The 8356-nt window shown below is 60.6% G+C and overlaps 2 non-coding genes and 1 pseudogene across 2 annotated transcripts in view; all 3 read right to left on the bottom strand.

The window, feature by feature from the left end:
• LOC145274864 (large subunit ribosomal RNA) overlaps positions 1-3682 on the bottom strand; it is a 5716-nt gene extending 2034 nt beyond the window's left edge. Inside the window, exon 1 of the ribosomal RNA XR_013866979.1 lies at positions 1-3682. This exon is cut by the window's left edge and continues 2034 nt beyond it. This is a non-coding gene — a ribosomal RNA (large subunit ribosomal RNA).
• Positions 3683-4275: 593 nt separating this feature from the next.
• On the bottom strand, positions 4276-4433 carry LOC145274840 (5.8S ribosomal RNA). The gene has a single exon (XR_013866966.1). It is a non-coding gene; the product is annotated as a 5.8S ribosomal RNA (ribosomal RNA).
• A 398-nt stretch (positions 4434-4831) lies between these two features.
• LOC145274845 (small subunit ribosomal RNA) lies at positions 4832-7202 on the bottom strand (annotated as a pseudogene).
• Between the last annotated feature and the right edge of the window lie 1154 nt (positions 7203-8356).

The following is an 8356-nucleotide window of genomic DNA, read 5'->3' as shown; positions in this document are numbered from 1 at the left end:
GACACGTCCGCAAGGCAGCCTCACCCCTTTTCGAGGAGGACGGAGACGTTGCGACGAACGGCTTGGAGCCGCCCGCCGCCACCCCGACCCCGGAGCGAAGCACCCCGCAGAAAAGCCGCTTGAACCGCCGCCGCCAGAAAGACGACCCCCGCCGACGGTCCCCCGCCGTTTTTGGTCGACGCCACACTCCTGCCGCCCGACGGCGGACTCCCACCCGTATCGCTCTCCGACCCGCAACACACGCTCGCTTGACCGCGACCGCTTGACCGGAACACGCCGCCGCACACGGACCGCCGCGGCCCCTATGCCTTCGCCGCAAAGCGCGAACGGAGCGAACGCTACAGCCCGTACCGGTTCCTCGCTTCGCGCGGGCACGGCCCGACCGACCCGGTCCTCGGAGCCAATCCTTCCTTCCGAAGGTACGGATCCATTTTGCCGACTTCCCTTACCTACATTGATGCCATCGACGAGAGGCTGTACACCTTGGAGACCTGCTGCGGATGGTGGGTACGGACCGACTCGAGAGCTGCGAAACCGGACCCGGATTTTCCAGGCCGCCGAAAGCGCACCGGACGCCGCCCGAGCCGCGGCGCTCTACAGGTACCTTTTCCGTATCTCCGGACGAGCCGATTCCACGGACATGGTCCTTTACGAAGAAGAGAGAACTCTTCCCGGGGCTCCCGGCGACGTCTCCGGGCTCGCTTGCGTCACCGCGGTTTCGCCCGGGAAGCGACGGGGCGCCGCCGACATCGCTGCCGACAGCGTCGCCACCCCGGGCCCTCTCCGAGTCCGGGTTCGGGAATATTAACCCGATTCCCTTTCGACGGGAGGCCGGCCTTTTTTTTTGTTTGGGCTTTTGATTCGATTCGATTCGATTCGCTTTCCTTTCACCTTTCATAACGGATCCGGCGCCTTTCGGGAAGACTTTCGCCCGCGTCTTAGGACCGACTGACCCGTGCTCGACCGCCGTTGGCACGGAACCCTTCTCCACTTCGGTCTTCGAAGGTCTCGTTCGAATATTTGCTACTACCACCGAGATCTGCACCCGCGGTCGGCTCCACCCGGGCTCGCGCCCTAGGCTTCCGTGCTCGCCGCGGCGCCCTCCTACTCGTCGCGGCATCGTTTCGGCGCGAAAGTTCATCGCTCCTCGCCGCGACGGTCCGGCATCGGTCCGTCGCTCCAGCGCCATCCATTTTCGGGGCCGGTCGATTCGGCAGGTGAGTTGTTACACACTCCTTAGCGGATTCCGACTTCCGTGGCCACCGTCCTGCTGTCTATATCGACCGACACCCTTTCGGGGATCTCATGGGCGTCGCGTTAGGCACCTTAGCCGGACGTTTGGTTCATCCCACAGCGCCAGTTCTGCTTACCAAAAGTGGCCCACTTGGCACTCGCATTCGAGGTGACCAACCGCCCAGCGAAGCGTGCTGGCGGCGGCGGCCGGATGGGTCGGCTCCGTCGTTCGGGAGAGTCGGCCCGTTCCACCCGTTCCGAGTTCGAGAGTAGGTCAGAGGCCGTGAACGGCCCCGGGGCCTCCAATCGTTCGCTTTACCGGATGGAATTGCGACGATCGAGCGCCAGCTATCCTGAGGGAAACTTCGGAGGGAACCAGCTACTAGACGGCTCGATTGGTCTTTCGCCCCTACACCCGGTTCCGACGATCGATTTGCACGTCAGAGGCGCTTCGGACTTCCACCAGAGTTTCCTCTGGCTTCATCCCGACCGGGCGTGGATCGCCATCTTTCGGGTCCCTGGTCGCTCGCTACGCCAGAGTCGGCCGAGTCGTACTCGGAAAAAGGGGAAACCGACCCGGGGGTGATGCGCCCGCGCGCAGCGCCTAAACTCGACGACAAAATAGGACTAGTTCAAGCCGCGGGATCTCACCGATGGCGGAAGGAGGATATGGAAGCTGGCGCCCGGCAATTCCCCTTTTTGGATGATGCGCCGGTCCCCTCTCGGGGAGGAGGGAAAAACAACCGCACGTCAGCCACGAGCCTTCCCTCTCCTATCTCTCTCGGGAAGAGAGAAAAAAGGAAAAGTTGCGGGCACCGCAGCAGCGACGGCGGAAGGCCGAAAACGCCGCGCCGGCGGGATCGGGCACGGCTCGGAGGCGGGTGAGGCGAGGAGAAGACGACGGCACGAGACCGACGACACCCCCCGACGACCCCCGGACGACTTTGCCACGACACCTCTCCCGATCGACGCCCTCCTACACGCTCTCTCGCTTTCGCTTCGCCTTCGGGGTTAGTCAGAGGTGGCCCCTACGACTCGCGAACGGCCAGGACTCCTCGGTCCGTGTTTCAAGACGGGTCGGGTGGGTTGCCGATGCACGTCGCTGACCCGGGGTGGCGGGCGGCTCGAGTAAAAAAGCGTCGCCGAGCGACCTCTCCGGAAACGGAAACGGGCGCGGGCGGGGTTGCCCCCGACAAGAACCCGAAACGTCGGCGAGGTGCGTGACGGCGAGGCCGCGCCAGTCCTATCCCGCCTCTCATCGCGCACGCGCCCGAGACGGTGGGGCGCCTAAGGAGCGACACACAGAGTGCGTCGCCCGCACGCGACTTCCGGCGGGATCAAAACGGACCGGCTCGCCACGTGTAACGGATCGTGTCAGATTTCCTCCGTTCCCGGCAGAAAGGGGCAGTTACGTTCGCGGGCCCGACGGCCGGTGGCCCCCGACTTCACAAGGTGGGAAGACGGGGGTTTTCAGGGTGATGAAACGCCTGCCGCCTACGGAAAAAAACCCGCGTGTTCGACCTGCACGCCGGGAACGGGTCGCGACGACGGACCGGAGGGGAAGTGCGTCCGGTGCCGGCCGCGCGGAGGTCGCGCCGAAGCGCCCGCGCCATGATTACGCCGAGCGATGATGAAGGGGACGGGTGCAGCGGAGTCGCGCGCGGAGGGAGCAGGAGGAAAGAAGAAGCGGCGGCGACGGATGCGGCGGGTTAGGGCCCGGCGGCAGCAGCGATCGAGAGGACGAGTCCCCTCCGTCGCAGCCAACCGACGCAGCCACCTACCGACGCCGCGGTCGTCACCACGTTTCCCTTCCCGCTATCCACGCGGCCCGTCTCCTTCGTCGGCGACGCGGGCACAAAAGCTGGAACCGCGGGGAACGAGTCCCCCGCGGACACGACGAACGACGACCTGTGCCGCGACGGCCTCTCTTTCAAGAACACACATCGAGTTTGGGCTCGAGCCTAGGCAGCACCGGACTGAGTCCCCCCGCGATCGCGGTGAGCGGTCCCACCCGTTTACCCCTGGGCGGTTTCACGTTCTCTTGAACTCTCTCTCCAAAGTTCTTTTCAACTTTCCCTCACGGTACTTGTCGACTATCGGACTCGTCCCGGTATTTAGCCTTGGATGGAGCTTACCACCCGATTTGGGCTGCGTTCCCAAGCAACCCGACTCTCGGATCGAAGGCCGTCGCTCGCCGTCCGCACCGAATGGGCCTGGCACCCGCCGCGGGCGGCCCCGATCGAGGGAACTCCGAACTATGCGAGACGAAAACGAACGGCTGCCTTCGACCCATGCGCCACACGTCCCGAAGCCTTTAACTTGCGACGGGATTCGGCGTTGGGCTTCTCCCGGTTCACTCGCCGTTACTAAGGGAATCCCGGTTGGTTTCTTTTCCTCCGCTTAGCGATATGCTTAAGTTCAGCGGGTCGTCTCGTCCGAGCCGAGGGCGGCGGTTTTTAGTAGAGTGTGGTGTTTGGAGGAGAGGAATCTCGATCGGTACCCTCCGTGTGACGACGGCTGGCCGATATAGCGCCCGTCCGACCGAAAATGAAGAAGCCAACAATTAAAAAAAAGCGTGGGTCCTCCCCATCCGACGTTGCGTTGCCTACGACGCGGCCACCTTTTTACGGTGCGACGGCCGTGCTCGTCGCGCTGCTCGAGGCGTCGCTGAGAGACACCTTCATGAGGCAGAGAGCGAGACGAGCAGGCGGCGCTTACGTCGGCAGTCGGTTAGGTCGGTACTTTTTTTTTGGTCTCCCTTCGGCTGCTTTCGGACAGACTCCTCCTGCTCCTCCTCCACAGTGTTTCTTCACGCGGTCGAAAAGGGAAAAGACTCCGCGGTCTGCCAGCGGGAGACGAAGGAGGAGGCCGGAGAGGGTTTTAAAAAAAAAAAAGACATTGAAAGGAGTCAATTCTTTTTTTATTTTTCTTCCCCCTCGTCACTCGCTCCTGCGACGTCCCGGTTACCACCGTGCCGAGGACCGGGCGGGCACGGGGACGGCAAGATGTCGTTTCGTTAACGGAGAAAGACATGTAACGTTCCGCCTCTCGACCGGACGTGGCCCCGAGACAAGGGATCTCGGGGCCGCAATGTGCGTTCGAGGTGTCGATGTTCACTGAGTCCTGCAATTCGCATCAGTTATCGCGGCTGGCCGCGCTCTTCATCGACGGACGAGCCGAGTGATCCCCCGTCCAGGGTTCAGCACTTGGTTTTTTTATATTAGTTTTTGTTTATATAGATTTAGTAGTGTGCGAGGAGGTCTGTGCGAGGAGGCGTGACGGCATTGCAATGTCGCGAGTAGTTTGTTTTTTTAGCTAGCGGCGGTGGCACAGCGGCTGCAAAAAAACAAAAAAAACGATAAAGCGGCGACAAGGCAAAGAAGAAGCGGCCATCACTTGCGGTGGGCGAAAAAACAAACAGGTGGTAAGACGCGGAAGCAAGCAAGAAGAGCTGGGGCTTTAAAAACCTCCGCGTCACCACAAATCTATCTCTCGCTCCGCCTTTTATAGGTTTGTTTGCGCGCATTCGAGGCGTTGACGCCGACAGACAGAGGAGGTAGGCCGGAAAACAACAAACCAGTCTCGAACGGGAAAACGGTAATGATCCTTCCGCAGGTTCACCTACGGAAACCTTGTTACGACTTTTACTTCCTCTAAACGATCGGGTTCGGTCGTCTTCTCCAGGCATCGAACGCCGAGGCGTAGATGCACGAGTGTCGTGACGGACACGTCGCGCACTGCCCGGCGGCGTCGTCGGCCAGATCCGAGGACCTCACCGGACCGTTCGATCGGTAGTAGCGACGGGCGGTGTGTACAAAGGGCAGGGACGTGATCGACGCGGGCTGTTGACCCGCGCCTACCGGGAATTCCTCGTTCACGGGGTTGGTTACAGGCCCCGATCCCTATCACGGGAGGTGGTTCAGAGGTTTCCCAACCCTCTCGGGCCGGGGCGAAGTCCCCGCTGATACCTCCAGTGTAGCGCGCGTGCGGCCCCGGACATCTAAGGGCATCACAGACCTGTTATCGCTCCGCCTCGTGTGGCTTTCTGCCACCCGTCCCTCTAAGAAGTGCGTGAGAAAACCGACCCGGACCCGAGCGCCACGGAGGACGCCGAGCCCGCCGTAAAAATCACTGACATCGGCGCACTAGTTAGCAGGCCGGAGTCTCGTTCGTTATCGGAATCAACCAGACGGATCGCTCCACCAACTAAGAACGGCCATGCACCACCACCCACCGAATCGAGAAAGAGCTATCGATCTGTCAATCCTACCGGTGTCCGGACCGGGTGAGTTTTCCCGTGTTGAGTCAAATTAAGCCGCAGGCTCCACTCCTGGTGGTGCCCTTCCGTCAATTCCTTTAAGTTTCAGCTTTGCAACCATACTCCCCCCGGAACCGAACTCTGGTTTCCCGCAGGCTACCCGCCGGGTCATGGAAGCGAACGCCGGCGGATCGCCGGTCGGCATCGTTTACGGTCGGAACTACGACGGTATCTGATCGTCTTCGAACCTCCGACTTTCGCTCTTGATCGAGGAAAACGTGCTTGCCACACGCCATCGCTGCAGTTCGTCTTGCGACGATCCAAGAATTTCACCTCTAACGTCGCAATACGAGTGGCCCCGACCGCTCCCTTCGATCATTGCCTCGCCGTAGACGGAGACCGACAGACGTAGACGAGGCCCTCTTCCATCATTCCATGCTTATCGTATGCAAGCTTGAACAGCCCGCTCTGAGCACTCTAATTTTTTCAAAGTGAACGTACCGGCCGCCGCGGACACTCGGTTAAGAGCACCCTTGGAGGAGAAACCGCCGACCGCAACACGCGCGCAGACAAGACACGAAGCAGGGACTCGGAGCGGACCGGGGGGTTCAAAAAAAAAGAGGAACGCGCGGAAAGGGAGAGGGAGAGAAGCGCGGGGGTCAGAGTGCGGGGATGCGAATGAACGCACCCAAACACACACACGTAGCACCCCCCCGTTAGACTACTCCCGGAACCGAACCGACGACCACTTGTTTTTTTTTTCCCGGATCCCGATCACGACCTCCTCGTCCACCTCGCCGGCAGGACCGCGTGGCGGGTATGCTAGCGGTTGACACCGGCGGAAAGGGCCGGGAATGCGAACGGACGACCAAAGTCAACGACGGACGATGGCGCCGCCGCCCCGGGGCCGCTTGCGCGACCACGAACCCGAGTTCGGACTACGAGCTTTTTAACCGCAACAACTTTAATATACGCTACCGGAGCTGGAATTACCGCGGCTGCTGGCACCAGACTTGCCCTCCGGTTGGTCCTCGTTAACGGATTTGAAGTGTACTCATTCCGATCGCGGGGCCTCGACAGAGTCCCGCGTCGTTATTTTTCGTCACTACCTCCCCGTGCCGGGAGTGGGTAATTTGCGCGCCTGCTGCCTTCCTTGGATGTGGTAGCCGTTTCGCATGCTCCCTCTCCGGAATCGAACCCCGATTCCCCGTTACCCGTAGTAACCACGGTAGGCACTTAACCGACCGTCGACAGTTGATAGGGCGGACCCTCGAGAGACCCGTCGCCGGGCGTGAAAGCTCGTGCGATCGACCAGTGAGTTATCCAGAGTCACCAAAGCGGAGCGCGCCGCCCTATGAGCCCCGCCACCGAACGGACCCGCGAGCGGGAACGCCGACGACGGGAGGACGGAATGACGCGCATCGGTCTCAGTCTAATATGTAGCGCCGCGACCCGGAACGGCCGACGCGGGTGCCAGCGCGCGAGGCGTGGCGACGACGGCGCGCCGACCGATCGCGGCCTGTGTCACATGTATTAGCTCTAGAATTGCCACAGTTATCCATCGCCTCCGAGGAGGAATACGGTCCCGAGGATTAGGTCCGGTTCCTGAGCCATTCGCGGTTTCGCCCGTTCTAATGCGTGGCGTGAACTTACACTTGCATGGCTTAAGCTTTGAGACAAGCATATGACTACTGGCAGGATCAACCAGGTATCGTTGGAATTTGGGACTTTGTTTCGACAGAACGACAGACCGACCGACCGACCGACCGACATAAGACAGACAACTACAACGACGGGCACGTGTTTATTTATTTTTCGAGGGGGTTCGCCGTCAGAAGAAGCGCGCTGCCCGCGCTGATGGCCTCTTTTTTGTTTCTCCCCTGACTTGGACCGAGACCGAGACTCAAAGAACGAAAGCGACCAACGTCGACAACAACAACGACAACGGCACCCTTGACAGCGATACATACGACAAACGACAAGCAGCACGACGGCAGTGCACACGGACATCGAGGGTCAAGGTGCAGACTGAACTCGCCGAGGTCGTCGTCATCGTGGTCGCCATCGATTCCGTCTCGTCGTCGTCGTCGTCAACGTCCACGTCACAGCCGGCCGAGAAGAGAGAACAGACGACAGCGTCGACAACAACAACATCGACAACGGCACCCTTGACAGCGATACATACGACAAACGACAAACAGCACGACGGCAGTGCACACGGACATCGGAGGTCAAGGTGCAGACTGGAATCGTCGAGGTCGTCGTCATCGTGGTCGCCATCGATGCCGTCTCGTCGTCGTCGTCGTCGTCTTCGTCGTCGTCGTCGTCATCAACGTACCAACCGACCGAGACGAGAGAGCAAGCAACAACGTCGACAACAACAACGACAACGGCACCCTTGACAGCGATACATACGACAAACGACAAACAGCACGACGGCAGTGCACACGGACATCGGAGGTCAAGGTGCAGACTGAACTCGTCGAGGTCGTCGTCATCGTGGTCGCCATCGATGCCGTCTCGTCGTCGTCGTCGTCTCCGTCGTCGTCGTCGTCGTCGCCAACGTCAACGTCAACATCACAGCCGTCATCGGGGAGGAGCTGGACCAGGGCAGCGGCGGCGTAAATTTTCCCGTCACCTTCGTCGTCGCCTTCGTCGACCGACCGACCGACCGGCGTCGTGTTCGTGCTCGGAAAACCGAGGAGAGACAACGTGCACATGGCGCGTTCTCGCAAGCGGCTCCTCGGTCCGATTTTTTTGGGCGGCTTTTTCGAGCTTTTTTTTTTTTTCTCACCCTTTCGTCCGTGCGACGGCGAACGTTAGGGGAAAAAAAAAAAAAAAAAAAAAACGACAACAACGCGGCGG

The sequence above is a fragment of the Euprymna scolopes genome, unplaced genomic scaffold (assembly GCF_053919585.1).
Source record: "Euprymna scolopes isolate OS-2025 unplaced genomic scaffold, ASM5391958v1 sca49, whole genome shotgun sequence".
In the NCBI taxonomy this organism is placed as follows: Eukaryota; Metazoa; Mollusca; class Cephalopoda; order Sepiida; family Sepiolidae; genus Euprymna; species Euprymna scolopes.
Note: the sequence above shows the minus strand (reverse complement) of the source record. Positions and strands in the feature narration are given on the sequence as shown.